At 42.9% G+C, this 17674-nt stretch overlaps 1 protein-coding gene and 1 long non-coding RNA gene across 3 annotated transcripts in view; one reads left to right on the forward strand and one right to left on the reverse strand.

The window, feature by feature from the left end:
- KLHL29 (kelch like family member 29) overlaps positions 1-15974 on the reverse strand; it is a 403476-nt gene extending 387502 nt beyond the window's left edge. Inside the window, exon 1 of one of the 2 annotated variants that reach the window (XM_048938075.1) lies at positions 15688-15974. The gene's annotated coding sequence lies outside the window, so the exon portion shown is untranslated. The remainder of the gene's footprint in view (positions 1-15687) is intronic. The other variant, XM_048938077.1, reaches the window with a different exon arrangement.
- LOC125690115 (uncharacterized) overlaps positions 1-17674 on the forward strand; it is a 122715-nt gene that overhangs the window by 73056 nt on the left and 31985 nt on the right. The gene's annotated exons all lie outside the window — the stretch shown is intronic.

Raw genomic sequence — 17674 nt, forward strand, 5'->3', positions numbered from 1 at the left:
TCATCCACAAAGCCTCGTTTTCTACCACTACAGGCTCTCAAAGGGACTCCTTTTCTGCACCTTCAGTGGGCTTCCCTGCCCACTAATGGATTGGACGAAGCTCAAAACAGCTAGATTCATTCCTATGTCAAAATTAAACCATGTGGATTTTCCTGTTTTGTTCAAAGCTGCATATCAAGGTATCCAAGTTTCTTCCCCTCCCTGGGGTCACATTGTGAACTCTGAATTTTGGTGGGCAGGCTGACTCAAAGTCCAAGAAAACAACATTGTTAACATTTTTTTGGCTTTAGTTTGGAGCTCAGAAAATGGAAAGACAGGCTTTCTCTGCTCAAAACTATTTTACAAGCAAGGCAGCTGGCTCCACTGCAACCATAGTGGAGTATTTTAACCCCCTGCTCCCTCCCTAGAGATGACCTAAATCCATGCTCAATACAAGACTGAGGAAAGCAGCAAGTTAGCTAAAGGTGACAAGTAGTTGTTTTTGAGAAGAAAGGCATCTACTATAGCACGTCAAAATATAGATTCAAATCCTCAGTAAACAGCATGTTTATAAGATTTCAGTCTGGTCTGGAGTATCTCTAGGCTAATTCTGTTAAAACTGCTATTGGCTACATGGTACTGTAACTGAGCAAATAACTTCCAGAACTTTGCCACAGCTCTATATGCCAAAATGAAAACACAGAGAAGTTAAATATGTTGTTGCACATACTTTGGAAGCCAAGGATTTCTGATACAATAGCTTTACAGCTAATAAGTTAGCACCAAGATACAAACAGCAGCCAGGTCAAATCCTTAAGTCACTCTGTAGGAAACCTAGATATGTGCTTGTTTTAGCTCAGAATTACACTGAGACCTCATATGGTCCTTGCTAATGAAATGAGAGGAAGCAGTAGTATCTATTCCCAGTGTAACAGCAGGGAAACCAGATTGCAAGGTTCTTCTGCTAATATGAGTTACTATAGTGTTGCGGGAGCTTTGCACTGTTGCAATAATTGCAAATTTAACAGGCTTCTTCATCCTTCTCACCTTCAAATCCTCTCTCTCAGAACAGCTTAGTGCTGCCATCTACTTTTTTTTTTTTTTTTTTTTTTTAAATCTTAACAGTTTTTTGGTGGCTTTTTTTCTTTTAATCCTAACAAAGTTCTTAGCAGACCAGCTCACCCACAACAAGAATGTCTTACGTCTCTACAGTTGGGTCCACAAATCTACACTTTGTCCACCTTGTTGCCAAAAGTAGGGGAAAAAATAAAGCCACTGCCATTAATTATATAATTTCTTTTACAATAGCTGGGGAATACTTTACAATACTGGTATTCAAAGCCAGGCTGGATGTGGCTCTGGGCAGCCTGGTCTAGTGACTGGCAACCCTGCCTGTGGCAGAGGGGTTAAAACTAGATGATTTTCAAGATCCTTTTCAATCCAGGCCATTCTATGATTCCATGAAATTAAGCTAGTAAATGCAAGGACCAAAAAAAATGGCAACTTAAGAATATTCCAGGACAGTTCTGGAAAGGAATTTTTTTTGGTTGAAAATGTTATTCAAAGTTTCAGCCTCAGAGGATTAGTAATTTTCTATTTTTTTTTTTTATTATTTTTTTTTAACAAGTCATTTATTTGCACAGATAGCAACATTGCTGGAAAAATAAATAAATTTCAAGGCTAAAGGATCTATCATCTGAATAAAGAGGCTAAAAGCATTCAGGCTATTTACTAGAAGCCTGCTGCTGATCAGGCAGGAGCTGGTCTTGATTAATTCTCCACCTCACTTTTTCATTGCACAAATTCATTTTTAGGATATGAGCACTTCTTTCAACATAACTCCCCAACAACCATTTTTGAGTGCCTTAACTAAGTTCTGGAGGGAGTAAAGATGCCTACAAACCACAGTGCTGTACCTTTCCATGGAACAAAAACGGCTAGGAATAGCAGGAGGCCACAGCACCTTCTGCCTCCTGCCCACACCATGCTGAAGGAATCAGTGAATGGCTGGGGATGGAGGAGATCTACAAGAGCATTTAGCTTCAATCCCTCTGCTTCAGGCAGGATTGCCACCCAGCAGATCAGGCTGCCCAGGACTCCATCCTTTTGCTTTGAATGCCTCCAGTCATGGGGCAGCCACAGCCTCTTCAAGCAACCAGCACCTCATCACCCTCCGAGAAAATAATTTCTTCCTAACATCAAACCTAAGCCTCCCCTCTTCTAGTTTTCCCTTGTTCTAACACTGTCAGACCCTCAGTTCCCCTCCTGCAAAAGAAGGTGCACCTATCCCTACCATGAGGATCTTCTCCACAGCTGGTGCTCTCCAGAGAATTACACTGCTGCCATTGCTTCCCTTCATTCTAACCAACACAGCCCTAACCTCTGCAAATCAGGGCCTTATCTCTGAAGAAAGCAAGCCCTTATATACACTTCAGCACAGTAGTGGTTGGCTGTGTCTAGATCCATATTTGCACTGCTCCAATAATATGCAGACTTCTGATAAGCACGATTTGGGAAACAAAAAAACTAAATAATCAAGATTTCACTGCAATCCATTTTCATTCTATCAGACACTCTGGCAAGCAATAGGTAGGCTCTGAATTATTCTTCTCCAAAAAAGTACCGAGGCATTGGATCCAGCTGCCCAGAGAGATGGTGGAGTCACAGTCCCTGGAGGTGATCAAGAACCATGGAGGTGTGGTACTTCAGTGGGGAAATGCTGGACTAGGCAATCCTAGTTGGACTAGGCAATCTTTGAAGCGTTTTAGAATCTCAGTGAGCCTGATTCCCACCCTTATCAAGACATAAACATAACAATGACTCCCAATCACAAGTCCCCAAGCTACGCTTGCCATCAGTGCTCAAATCTCCATGCAGAGGACTCGCAGCATGTCCCACACACATGCCATGAGGATCATGCACAGGGAGAAATATTTTTCCTACTGTCCTTCCTCAGCACAGCTACTCAGATCCTTGCCCAGGTTTGCAGTTTGGTCCCCCGTGCTCATATGACCCCAGGGCTCTGCTGAGGCTGCAGACAAGTCACGAGGGCTCTGGTGGAGTGAATACATTTGTCCACAGGGAACCAAAAGGAATTAAATCACATTATGCACGCTGTACCAGGCTGACGAAGGTCACAGATCTGAGCAGGGGCAGCCAAACCTTCAGCACAGATGTTAACTTTACAAGGAAGCACCCTGAAAAGGGATGAGACTATTTTCAGCAGCAGATTAATTTTTTTTGCTTTTTGCAGAGGTTTTATTTTATCACTGAAAATGGATGGGATAAGAGAAGAATAAAACCAAAATACAGTTTTTTAAAGTAAAACCTCATTTCTTGCTGTCACTCTTGCATTTTGCATACCATGCCTTAGCATTAACTGCTGCCAAATGCAAAACGTCAGGTCCATCTGGCAGATGTACACTTCCCTGGCTGCCAAGTGTTTCCTTATGATGCACGAGCTTTACTATTAAGTGCATTTGCAAATTCCAGCCTCCTAAATGAGCAGGGCTTCCAAACAGCAGCCTCTGCTCTGGAGAAGCCCTGCAAGAGGTTATTTGATGTACCTACACCCCAATCACCCCAAGTACCTGCTGCATTCGTTTGGTCCAGGGGTACAGGCATTGGTTTCCTGGTAACCAATAGCTACACCAGCTGTGGAAGAGCTTTACAGTCCCTTTTTCTTCAGATTATCCCTAAGTAAAACTAGGGATTACTTAGGAAGTCAAAGGGAAACCCAACTACCCAAGCTGACACTATTACTTATTTACATATAAATACAGCCAGAAAATAAGCATATGTATTTATATATAAACAAAAAAAAAGCTATCTGTACAATGTTTTATACACTGCTTTTACATCCAATATTTACTACTGCACTTATCACTTAAGAATTAACTTTCTCCCCAAGAAATTGGTGATAAAATGCCCTCTGGTGGGCGTGACTGCAGACCTCCACAGCAGCAACCACCTCCTAAATAGTTCAGAGACTTCAATATATTCATGGGGTTACTATTTTTAAATAGAGTGAGACAAAGCACATACTTGCTTTCCAGAAGAAACAGATACACCCCTGGCTGGAAAGCATATGTTATGCTGCTAAGTATCTAGCTGAAAAGAATTTCTGCTTTCTAATCCAAGTCAAAAATAAAAATAATAATAATAATAATAATAAATCCTATTTAAGCATTCCAGAATCACCGAAATTACTTCTCAATGTTCACTTTGCCTTTTTAGGATGCTTCCTCCTCTCCGAAGAGAAGGAGTTAGACAAAGCTGAAAAAGAAAGTTGCATTCTCTTTGCCTCAGCATAAAAGAATCTTCATAGATTGGAACAGAGGAAATAGGGAGAAGAGCAGCACTTTCATAGTCGAGAGTTGTTTGTCCTGTTGGAGCACAAGGCTCAGCTAGAAAGGAGGCCCTCATTGCACAGCAAACAAGTATCAGTCCTCATCTCAGAAGATTTTAGTGCCTCAACAGAGGAGGCAAGGACAGAAAAATCCTCAGAAATAAATTGAAATTACCAGATGTATTTCATCCTGAAGATGCTCTGTAATTATGGGTGGTGCTTTTACTAATCTGAAGTGAAATAAATCGAAAGAAGAGATCTGCAAGCTTAAGATACAGTGACTGAAGAGGTAACGCAGCAACCAAGGTTCAGACTGCCACCGCAGCTACTTTGAGGATATATATAAAGGAAAAGAAGCTCTTTGATAACAGCCAACGTGGAGAAGGAGAGCTATCAGGCAAGACTCAACTACATAAGCCTGACCACTGTAATGTGGCCATCAGAAGCCACTGTTACACACAGAAACAAAGCTGACTCCGTGTTTTTTATGGACTCTTTATTTATTTCCTCCTCCTTCCCAAAAAGAATGCTCCACGGTCACAGCTAAATAAGGATAAGCAGCATAAAACATTGCCATCTTATGAAGGAACATGGGAAAACCCCACTGCTTGCTCCAAGTTCCTTTGTGCTTGCATACCATATAGGATACAATGCTTTCTCTACTCACCCAGACAGTTCAGAATTTGATTCCTGCTTCCACAATCCAACTGGCAATTAATGGTTGTTTTATGTTGTTTTACAACATTATTTATCATATTTCTAAAATATACACATAAAAACTACAAATACATACATCACATATATGGGCCATATATGGGGTGTGAAGCACTTTGTTCTTTTTAGAGGCACTTCTAGGCAACAGCACTTAGCTTTGCAAATTGTTCTGAGGCACAAACAACGGTGAGATTTAATATTTACCCTTCTGCTTTCTAGACTCTAAAAGGTGAACAACAGTGACGAAAAAAACCTCATTTATCTGAAAATTGCCCTTTACAGCAGTAACACACCCCTGCTCTGTGCAGAGCTCCGTCCCTCTCTAGTGGCAGCCAGGTCACATCTCAGCAATAAGCCTGCTCCAGGCTCGGCTAACAGATCGTTTTTAGCTCAGACATCAGAAACTTTGTGTGTAAGATCCAAAGATCCCCTGTTTATTCTTCTTTGCCAACAGCCCACCAAGAGGTTCAGAGCTACATTTGCAATTGGCTTTGAAGACAGAAGCTGAGGGTTTCACAGACCAACGCTGTCACTTGGTGCTGTACTGTACTGATTTACGATCATCACTCTTGCAGACATTTCTAGACACTGTGTTGATTGCAGCTACAGTGAAGCTTATTTATTAGATGTAACAAGCCAAGTTACTGTATTTGTGCATGTGGTAGTTATACATGCATGATGTCTGTGCTTAGATTTTGCCTTAAGTTAAAACTAACAGATTTTCTAGACACAGATTAGTACTGACGTTTCTTGGATCTTATCCTAATAGTTAGTCTTTTTCTCAATAAGCTTTGCTGTTAAATTAGCAAGTACAGGTATAAGTTAAGCTATTTCTAACAATCCCTGACCCTCAGAACACATGTGCACATATATAATATCACACTTTATTATTAAGTAGTAAGTATTACATATTTTTAATACACAATACTTGCTACTATGCCTGTCAAGCACAGAGGAGAGAAAGCCACCATTTTTTCCCCCTTGTCTCTTTCAATTTTCCAATCAAGATAGCCCAAAGCTGCACAGCTCTGATTGCTTGTAAGTTTAACAGCAATCTTTACGTAGAAAAAAAAAATAGATTTTACTCTTTAAAAACAAAACAAGAAAAAAAAAAACAAACAAAACAAAACATCACCTCCATGCAACCAAAGACTCACTTTGCAAAGCAATGTCTAGACCATGGGAAAGCTTGTGATATGCAGTGTCATATCAGTGAGTACCTATAGGACATCTGGCCCCATTCACATTTTGCTGAAGGTGAGTAACTGCCTGATAAATGGTGTGGCCTGAAAATAGGAGGAAGAAAGATTTAACCAGGACTTTTACTTGCACCAGGAGCCTAAGCAAGGGTACCCAACACCCCAGTTAAACCACCACTTCAAGCAGCAGGTGCCTCTGTTGTATCCATCAGGAACCAGCCTCAGTCTCCCAGCTTCACCCAACTGGCTATTAGCCTTGGTCTCTGCCCAGTCTGCCTTCACCATGCCATCAGAAAACTGCCTGAACTACTTCAAGCAAAGCAGCCAGCACAGCACAGAGGTGGGTTTTTGCTTGTTTTACTTACATTATCCTTGCAATACAATACCTCAATAACTTAGCTGCTGCAGCCACAAGATTTGTCTAAGAACAGCTTTTAGAAGGCTTGAAGGATGCTGCTGTGAACTGTTCAAGTGTGATATTGAAACAGTGAGTTTAAGGAAAACTTGCTGCAATTTCTCTCTTAGTGAGAGTGCTCCTTCCCCTCTCCATACACAAACATGCTTTCAGAATATTCTATCTGAGACAAGGGAAAAAAACAAACCAAAATAAAGGGTGTAACAGCAGCAAGCGAACCACAATTCCCCTCTCTGCCTGTGACTGCTTTTCTGTATTGAAGCACAATTTTTTGAGCCTGCCCTGTATTTTACAGACTTCAGGCAAACCTTTTTGTTTCCTTCCTATGCCATTTCTGCGCTGTTTTTTTCCCCCCCTCCTACAAATAGCTCCAATATCAGCCACAACTTCCCGCTGCCCGTTTAGTTCAGAGAGAGATAAGGTTGTGATGCTGCAGAGCTACAACTGCCCACAAGTTTAATCATAAAATTACACATTTTTCTTCCAACTAAAAAATAAAATAAAAATCAAGAGAGAAGTGTACTAGAAAAAAATAAGCCTTACTTCAGGGATTTGATAATCTTAAAGAACTGGCAGAACATTTATCTAAGATTTTCAAGGTACCAGACTGTAACTTTATTGAACTCAACTGATTTGGGCCAAGGACAAGTTTGGCCCATTTTATAATACAAAACAGAGGAAAGAAGGAAGAAAGATGTAATGAAGTACCTGAAGTACCACACAAAGCAAAGAAACCAGAAAAACATGCCTGATCTGCTACTGCTCATTCCCTCTTTAGCAGCTGCTGTCATCCACAGAGATTTGCAGAGTCTTCTCTTGACCTCAGGATCTTCACAGTTGAATTTCACAAGCGATTTGTTCCTCAGGGTACAGAAGCACTGCACAACATCAGATACATATTGGAACATGTCAGCTCCACAAGTGTTAACTAGCTCAGGATTTGGTCCACAGTTCAGTGGCTCTTGTGACAATTCACACATCAAGATCAATCAGGAGGCTCCCCAGAAGGTCCCACAACAGCCACCTTCCAGCTCTTAAGTGCTACAGGCAGCTTTTAATCCAATCTCATTACGTTTGTTTACAGTCTTGAGGCTTAACAAAAAATCAAGAGGAGTGGCCATTACTCTCTGGGTAGTATAGAGCCATAATAAACCAAACTCTCATGGCTTCCAAGCCGTAGATAGGGCATTCAATCCAGCCCACTGAAAATCCAAACTAGTATCAGTGTAAGTGCAAGAAGAGTTAACTGACAAAAAGATCAAATCCAACTCATTTGTGTCTACGCAACATCGATTTCTATGAACTACATGTGTGTAACCAAGAGCAACATTTGATCTGAAGCCTAATACCTTGATGTCCAGCTATTATAAAACAGAAGCAAAAAAGTAAGTACAAACATTTGACTGATGTTGCCTGCAAGCTGGGCAGTGCAAAAAGGCTGTACCAGAAATCCATATTGACAGAATTCAAATGGGACATGGCAAGCCTTGCTATTAGAAGTAATTGTACAAATATTTGGAGGGTTTTGTTTTTGTTTACAAAAAAACATGACATGGGAGAAAAGCAATACAAAGCCACAGACCGAGAAATAAGTTACAACATGCAAATACATTCAAGCTTCTCCCAAGTTAATTCTCCTTGTAATTGACTATTGATCGGTACATGCAATGTTCAGAAACATGAAATATTGGGGCAGAGGGGAAAAAGAACTACATTTAGTACATGGTATTTTGTTTCAACCTATACTTCCCTCCTATGATGAATCATAAATATTATAATAAATAGGACAGTGCAGTATATATAACATTTTGCCTTGCACTGTATTAGCAATTCCATCAGAGATGACCTGGAAATGTTAACCACACACTTTCTTCACCTGAAGAAGCATTTTTCATAGCCTCTCATCACACTGTATCCTTGCTATATTTGGTATTTCTTGGCTCCCAACAGGGTACACGGAGAAGTACTCTTGGTATTATCTAGGTTTTTCAGATGTAATATATCAAGCTGTTTATGAAGTGGAGCAGGTCAGGGGGGAGCAGGAATAGTACTGGGCAGGTGTCTCTAAGTTAAGTAAATCATTTGAAAAAAGGAAGAGGTAAAAAAAAAAAATCTATGTTCCAAGATCTGTTTTCTGATTCTAAAATTTCAGGTATAACTGAGGACTGCGCACATCACCACTCTGAAGCAGAGAGACAGTAAGGCATCATCTCTCAGGCCTACTGCATCCAGCAAGGTGCAACAAACCCTTGAACTTTAAGGGATTTAAGGGGATTACATGAACTTCAGGGCAAAATTTCCTATAATCAGTGACTAGCCTGTAAGGAAGCAGAACACTCTACATCCATGATGGAGAATCTCCAATCTCCATATGGGCTTGGTTGCATCTATTCCTATTCCCTAGGGAAGAAGGGAGAAAGATGAATTAATTGCAGCTTTGAAATAGTCATCACTTGCATAAATATCTATTTTTCTTAATTGGAATCCTTAAAATAACCAGCATCATATAATCAGGAAGCAGCTTATTCCCATCCTCTAGAAATCACTGTCTATACCAGGGCCCCATGCTTCTTGCACAATTTTGGTGGAAGAAGTTCCTTTGATTCTTTTCCTTCTGTCCCTCACAACATCCTTTTGATATATCCCTTATATCCTCCAATACATCACATTAAAGAAGCCACTCAGAAAATAGCGGAAGACCAAAAAAACAAAAGCCATGAAACAACGAGAAAGAAGAACCAACTTTCACTGCTAATACCACTGCTACCTTCAATAGGCCAAGCAACAATGCCAAAATATTAAGGATATAGTTTAGAACATAAATATTTAAGTGAATTGGTTGAGACAAGTGATAGCTATTCTATTTTACTTACATATGTACTTTGCATTTTAGAATAAGGGGCAATGCATTGAAGTTCCATCCAGAGTTCACAACTTCTCCCCATCCCATTTCCAAATACCATGAAAGGGGAAGGAGTAAGCTCAATAAAATGCTGCTTAAGGTCATGGTTATTCTACAGCAATTTCATGTAGTTTCAAAAGCACTTTCCAGACATTTATATACCTGACAACATTTTGTAGCATGAAGTGTTCCAACTTGGCACTTTTTCCCACCACTCTTGGCAAGCAAGAGAATAAAATGGAGAGAAAATCAAAAAAAACCTGAAGTTTTTGAAAGACTCAATATGTTAGGAATCATTTAATGAATTCAGGTGCTCAACAAGCAACCAGTCAACAGAAATTTGCAAGACATATATACTTCAAAGCACAGGTAAACACAGCTGCATCCACTTTAAAGTTATTTCTTGTTGTATAATGACGAGAGAATGATCTTTCTGAACTCCTTGCCCTCTTTTGGTCAGTGGTTTACCTGTGGCTGGAAGAACCAGAGGCATTTAAATCCTTCTCTGTCCATTCATAAGGAGAAGAGCATGTTTGAGTCTCAGCCTGAGAAGAGAAACTTTTCTTCGAGCAGCCACGCTGTGCTGTGATCTGCAAACCCACCACTCAGCACTCACAGACCAAAAACCAAAATCCTCAAACAGACCTGACAAAGCTTATCTCAAAGCAGAATTATCTGATTTAAGTATTATTACTCTTCAGCACAGACTTGGACAAGTATCTGGAGTAAAAAGCTCTTAAATCACACTTCAAATCCTGGATTTCTGCTGTCCACGTTGTCATGCAAATCGTGGATTTGTTTTTGTGGGTTTATTCTGTTTCAAAAAAAGTCAAGGCAGATAAAGTGCTTCTTCTCAAGGTCCAAAAATATCAATAGACAGATGATTAAAGTCCGGCTCAACTGCTCAGGGCACATGCTGAGGCTGAGCCCTGCAGCAGCAGCAGTTCTGCCACTGACACTACGTGAATCTCAGAGACTCTTCTCATTGTATCTCAACTGCACACATAGGCCAAGAAAATTTCTACAACACGCAAGTCTGGCAGTTCCTAGTTAACAGCAACATTGCAAAGGAATCACATCAGTGGCAGCTTTTCTTGCAAACTGCTGCGCTGAATTAGTTCCAAAAGATGATCCTTAGAAATAATCTCTTTTTCTTTTTCCCCAATTAAATTTAATTTCACCTATATTTATGTTGAGTTTAACCCTGGAATACGAGATAAATTCAGGAATTGTGCATTTGCGTGTTCCAGTACACGTGTTCAGGTTCTATTTGAAGTCTCGGCACTTGATATCACTTTTGTACGTTTTGTTGCATGACAAGGAATTAATAAAAAGCAAAACAAAAGTACAATGAAAAAGCAACGTTGAATTCATGGTAAAAAGTCATTGTCTGTAGTTTGAGCAGACTGCTTCAGCGAATCAGTACGACTTCTATAAGCCAGCATAAGTTACCTGAAGTTTAAGGCTACCAAAAACCTATTGTGTTTTTCTGATATTAATGCCAACAACAGCAGAAATCCAAGTTCAGGCCATCTGAAAACCTAAGCATCACAGGTTAAAAAAAGAAAAAAGCAGCACACATAAGTTAAGGGAAACAGTCCCATGTTCCTGATATTCTAATCCAAGACATAAAATTATTTATGGAAGAGTGTGACTAGGAATTCAGTTACCATCATTTATCAGATGGTCAAGACAGCCCAGAGGTAACCGGCTGCATAACAACAGCACAGGGAAGGCTTCACAGGGCACCTCTGGTATAAATTCTCTTCAATCCCGTTTTAACCATAATAGGTAAACAGCGCATATTCAAAACCTGCAAAGCGTTGAGTTTTAAAAACCTGACAGAGAGGCGTTCCTGTAGAGATTTTTAATCTATTTCCTTCTAATCTCCTCCTAGCTGAGGAAGAGTTCTTTGTACTTTGGGCAACAAAAGGAACGTAGAAGTGACAGAAGCATGTCAAAGCTGTTTACATCTCACACAGCTCCATACGCTGCGCTGCTGCTGGCGGGGCACTGGCAGAAGGCCGTGCCCAGCCCTCATGCTGAGCCTCAGCTTCCTATGGGGAACTCCAGATGAGAGCAGCCAATGTAGAGGAGAGCTAAACCCCTTCCCTCCCTGTGCAGAAAGGGAGTTAAACAAAAAATATCAAGGCAACAAAGGGTTAACACCACGCTTTCAAGGACACTACAGTATACTAAGGCAAACTGAGTAGGTTACAAATCAGGTAAGTGTGAAACCTGTTGGTACGGTATTGCTGCTGGGGAGTGATGAGTGCTTAAGAAAGTTATTAGATACACAAATAAATCAGAAACTAATGGCACTGCATCATGTTTAAGGTTACTGGATCTACACACGGTAAGGTTGAATGTTTCCAAACCGAGCAACTGAAATGGGGAGGAAGGGGAAGAAAAAAAATAAAAGAAGAAAAAAAGAAAAAAGGCTGTAAGACCAAATAATTTGCCAAGCCATGCTGAGATTTTAGCCAGCTGAAAGCCTTGATTATGGCACAAAGAATTAATGATCTGAAAACAATGTAGACCTCTGTGGTACATTATGAAGCTGATGTTCTGCAAAGAGGAGCTTTGGGATCAGAGCTTCGGGTTCCTTGGCCCCCTGGCTCTGCAGCCCACAGCAGAAAATCCAAGTGGATCAGTGAAAGTTAATGGGCAGGGCACTGCAAGAGCCGTTGTAACGTACTCAATATGATGTTAACAAGGAATGCTAAAAAAATAAATGAAATTAAAAAAAATTAAAGATTAACACATAACAAAATAACTCAAAAAAATTAAAAAAAATACAACAAAAACCTAAAAACTGATTTTAAGATTAAAAAAAAAAAATAAATCTCACAATAGAGATTCAATGGATGGAGCAGAGGTTAAACAAGGCAGGGCAGATGGGAACCTCTCTCTACATCTACGTATCCAGGGATAGTTCTCCCACAAAGCCATGTGTGAACTTCCACCCCAATACAGAGGCTTTAGAAGGAAAGGAGGTTGAAGAAGGGAATAATAATAATAAAAAAAAAAGGACATATAAAAATATATTTTTCCGTGCTTCAAAAGAATTGGGTCCATTGGTTATCAAAGTAAATTAAAAACTCAGGCAAGCAAGAAGGCACGGACAAAAACAAATGAACACAGAGGAGCAGCAGAGGGATGGGTGCCAATGCCTGAGAATAGTTACGGGCCCGGACCAGGTCACAGATCGAGGAGTGCTGAACTGGAATGGCTCCAATGGGAACGATGGGCTGGGAGCAGAGAGAGGAGCAGTGCCGGCAGGGAGCGAGGTGAGCACAGCAAGCCTGGGGTAATGAATCCTCCTCACAAGCAGGCATTAGGAGTGATAGCACCAGGTATGGCTCGCAGCAAACCCCCAGAATCTCATCTCATTGCTGGCCAAGTTACTACCGGCTTGTACTTTCATTTAGAAGATTTCCAGTCCCCTCGCACGCTACATACTTTTTATTATTGTTTGAGGATTAAGAGCAGTAACCCTGACAGAACATGAACCCAGAAGAAGGATAAAGCAGAAGAGGAGGCTACTTTCGTATTTCAAGATTTCTGCCTCTAAAAAAGAACAGATGAACAAGAAAGGCTCCGCTCCTGCACACAGCCACTTTTTGTTTCAGCAAGACTTTGACAAAACCTAATTCGCTCGGCTCTGTATCTCGTCTATCGGGTACCTGAAGTATGACCATCACTCATTAGAAATGTAATTAAAAAAGTGACAAAACTGGATTTCCCCCTCCCCAGCATGCAGATGAAAACCAGTAACCCTGCCTCTATTTGTAACCATGACAACTATAGAATATTTTATTTCAGTAATATAATTCACACCGAACATTTGCTCATAGGTTTTGTTGTTAAGGGAAAGGTTGACACACTGTGCACACATTTCATAAGCTGCCAGAGACAACAAATACAGAGAAGTCGGGCAGTGCTCAGGATGGAGAACCCTGTATGCGTTGCAGCACTCATTTCAGACTCTCTGCAGGAAGCTAAACGAGCACAAACAAAAATTCATCCAAATTAAGCATTAATGACCACTTACTTGCAAGACAACTCGGTGTAACCGGATGTTGCTTGACTTTCATGTAAACAACAACGATGCTACCATGTTTTAGAAGAGGCAATAACTCAAAATCCTGAACTGTAATTTTTAATTAAAATATAGCACGCGTTATTCGCTTCCTATTAGGAAATACCGACACAGATGTTATGGGAAGAGATATCTATGTGAAATGAGGCAATGAAAGATGCAGCTTAGAGACGCTGGCTGAGTCTTATCCTGGATGGGTCACTAAATTATTTGCATAGCTCCCATATTTCGTCTTAAATCAAAGACAGCTTCCATAAATACACACAATGAAGACAAGTTATAGGAACAAAAAAACCCCTGTATGTTATTCAGAGATGATTAAACAACCTACTGAGCAGAACTAAAGTTTGACGCAGATAAATGCCGGCGTAAAATATGGTTGGACTTTGTTTCTCCTTCAAAAAAAAGGAGAAAAAGAAAAGGAAGACTCAAACCCATTAGCAGTTTAAATCAGAATATAACAATAACAGAAGGCACTGTTGCTTTGTTTTGGAGGAGAAGAAATCTGAAGGAATAACGCTTGCAGGAACACTATGCCTCCCCTCACTCGGATCATAACATCTACCAGGGAGGATTTAAAGTTTCAGCAGATTGCTAATTATAAGAGACAGTCTTATTATTCTGTAGTCACCTTAAAGCTGCAGGAGTTTGATTTTTAACTATCACAGAACTGACCTCGGAAGGATACCTCAACAGATGTGTAAATCACTGCAAGGTGCACACATGCCCTGCACACACACTGCCTCTGTTGTGGTATGGAAATAGATGGGAAAGAAAGTTTTCCCATTTATTAGAAACCCACGGTATGCAATATTCCATTAGAACAGATAAGGAGCCTGCAGCAAGCAGGCACGCCGTTTTGCCTCATTGATGGAAAAGTGATCAAATCCCCTTTAGTGCAGTTCCCAGAATGCTACCTTTTGCTAAACAATTTTCACTCACAACACACAAAAGGTGAGGCACCAACTCCAGCACCTGGGGGAACATGAATTTGGGGGGTGCTGGTGGGGTGATAAATCCATCTTTGTCATTATAGGAGTACATCCAGCTTTGTGAGTGAAGCATACAGGGGAAAAGAGAAAACCCCAGCCCGGGAGCAGCCCGTTTATGAAACATATGAGAGGCAGCACCCTTCAGCCCCACTGCTCCCTTCCTTTAGGCCTTTCTCAGCCCTCTTGGGGAGGTGAAAAGACCTGAACCCAACAACCTGGCACAGCCCCTCCACATCAAATAATGAACCCCTGTGAAGATACCCAGGGGGATGCAGCTCTGCTGATAGGAGCCAGGCAGCACTTGGGCTCAGCCACAAGTTACATATATGTATTAAAAAAGAAAATAATTAAAAAATAATAATAATTCGGAAAAATAAATAAATAAACGAACTGCATAATAGAAAACCCAGCAGCATCCAAACAAACCCTCACACCGGCGAGGAACGGCAAAGCACCGAGTGGCAGAAACGTGGAAGAAGCGCTTTTTTAAGGTATCTATTTCAGCAGGATTTCGGCGAGAAGTTCCTGCTACAAATCACGCGTAGGGATGGGGAGAGGGAGGAGGGAGGGAAATGGAAATAGATCCAGGCTCAGCGAGACGCGGTTGGGGACGGGATTGGGGACGGCCGGTGCCCCGGGGCCGCGCCGATCCGAAAGCGGCTGAGCTCGGGATGACCCCCGGGAAAGGAAGCGGCGCGGACGGGCGGCCCCGGAGGTAGGGGGCGGCAGGGGCAGGGCGGCCACGGCTCGGCGAGAAGCCAGAAGTTGTGGGTGAGCGGCTGGGCTTGCAGCGAGGAGCCCCTTTTTAATTTAAAAATAAATAAATAAATAAATAAATAAAGCAGAAATCGGGAGAGAAAAAAAATAATAATAATAAGAGTAATTAGAAAATAAAAGGACGGCAATCGCGATCCTAACGCTGACAGCCCCGCACGGCACCCCCCAGGCGGCAGGAGGCACGCAGGAAGTTTTTAATGCGGGCAGCGAGCGCAGGCGCAGGGCAGCCCGGCGCTGCGAGGAGCTCCGCGCCGCTTACCTCCCTCCGCGGGGCGCGGGCGGCCCTGGGCCGGCAGCGCGGGGCCTCAGGCGGCGGGGGGATGCGCGGAGGCGGCGGGCGGAGGTTTGCGCATCGCAGCCTCCGCGCCGCTAACGCAGAGCCCCGCGCGGCTGCGGGCGGCGGGAGCCGCGCTGGAGGCCGGGCAGAGAGGCGCGGCGCGGCGGAGGCGGCTGCTGCTGGTTGTGGTAGCGGTGTTGCTGCTGTTGCTGCTGCGAAGCCGCGACCATGCTCCCGTCTGGCCGCCTTCCCCTCACCTACTGCCCGCTTTAGCCGGGGAGGGAGGCGGCCTGGACGCCGGGGCGAGGGGCGGGCCGGGCCAATCGTGGCGGCGGCGGGAGGCGGTGGAGCCCGGCCCGGCTCCGCCTCCCCCCGGCCTCCCTGCCTCGCTCCTGCCTCCCCCGCGGGAGGCTGCCCCGGCCCCGGCGCCGTCGCCGCCGCCGCTGCCGCTGCCGCTGCCGCCTCGTCCTCTTCCCCATCCCCTGCCCCAACCCCGCGGGGCTGTGGGTGCGGAGCCCCGCGGCTCGGATCCTCCATCCTCCTTCCTTCCGTCCGTCCGTCCATCCCCGGCGAGGACGTTCATGCGGGAGAGCGTATTTCCTATAAGGTCATCAGTCTCCTATAGCTGTCTTCAAAAAGTAGCGTATAGTTGAAAAGAAATATTACCCCCGCTTTATTAAATCATCGCTCTCCGGGAGCATGATCCAAAGCCTCTTGAAGTCCACGGGAGCCTTTGAATAGGTCGGTGCGATTCTCTCCCGACAGCGCTTTTTCTTTTCTTCCCCCTTCTTGTTTTAAATATCCATCGCGCTTGGAGTCACTACAGATTTTACGGGTGGAAATCTGCATCTGGCTCTATTCTGTGTAATCTTGTATCTGGGTGCGTTGCTTTGTAGTGATCGCTCTGATGTGCACACAATGTGCATATGCTGTGGGTTTAAACACAGAGCACTTTGTCTTGGAGATTTCCTGTAAGCATATTTAAAGAAAAAAAAAAAAAAAAAAGCTCTGTCAAATCCTTTTCTCCTTATTTTTCCCATTGAAAAAAAAAATGCATCATGGGGACATATAGGCTGTAATGTGTTGAGAGTGAGACGGCTGTGCCAAATGATGGCCGAGGAAGGTGAGGGAAGGGATAGGAGCGCACAACCCACTGTTGTGCGGGGGGATTTGATGGAGAAGGGGCAGTGTGGAGAAAGTAGGGTGCAGCAGCAGAAGGGCAGCTTCGTCTCTTCTCTCCCCAACCTCACAAACCAATGACAGTATGTCATTGCAGGGGCCCGAAACGTTTCTAAGACCAACCATCGTTATTAGGAGTAGAATGCTTTTAGCAGAACGTGGCCTCGCTTTGAAGCAGGGAGGCTCTGTACCTTTTTGTCCTTAATCCACCGTGTATTAACATTGAAACTTCCAGTCCTGTACATCACGGCGGAGTGTGAGGGTCACAAGTTCAGAACTGTTGAAATCTGAATTATTTAGCAAGCACACACATGACATGCTCTTCTGACGTCTTTTTTTTTTTTTTTTCCCCCTTAGTTTTCCTCCTTCCCAACAAGGGAGTGTGTTATTTGCCCTGGCCCTCCGCTATTTGCCCAGCAAGCCCAGCTGACCCAGGGTCCAAGCGGGAGAAGTCTCAGTGGGTCTGCTGACCTACCCATCAGCATGTTGCTCTCCCGGTGGCATTTGGATGTTCTGGCAGCAAACGCTCCGAGACCGGAGAGAGCAGAAAGCAGAGATTCTTTGGAATCCTTAATTAGACACAGTGATTTTGGAGGGCTGGTTCCTCCAGTGCCTTGTACTCTCTTTGGTGACCTTGGGGTTAAGGATACCAACCGGCCCTGTTTATTTTTAATAAAATCTTACAGTTATATGAGACAGTTCTGGGTTTTATTTATTTTTAGCATAAGTGCTTCCATCTTATCTGCCTTGCAGGTTTATAGTAAGGATTTAGCTAATATTTGGACAGCAC

The sequence above is a fragment of the Lagopus muta genome, chromosome 2 (genome assembly GCF_023343835.1).
Source record: "Lagopus muta isolate bLagMut1 chromosome 2, bLagMut1 primary, whole genome shotgun sequence".
Classification (NCBI taxonomy): domain Eukaryota; kingdom Metazoa; phylum Chordata; class Aves; order Galliformes; family Phasianidae; genus Lagopus; species Lagopus muta.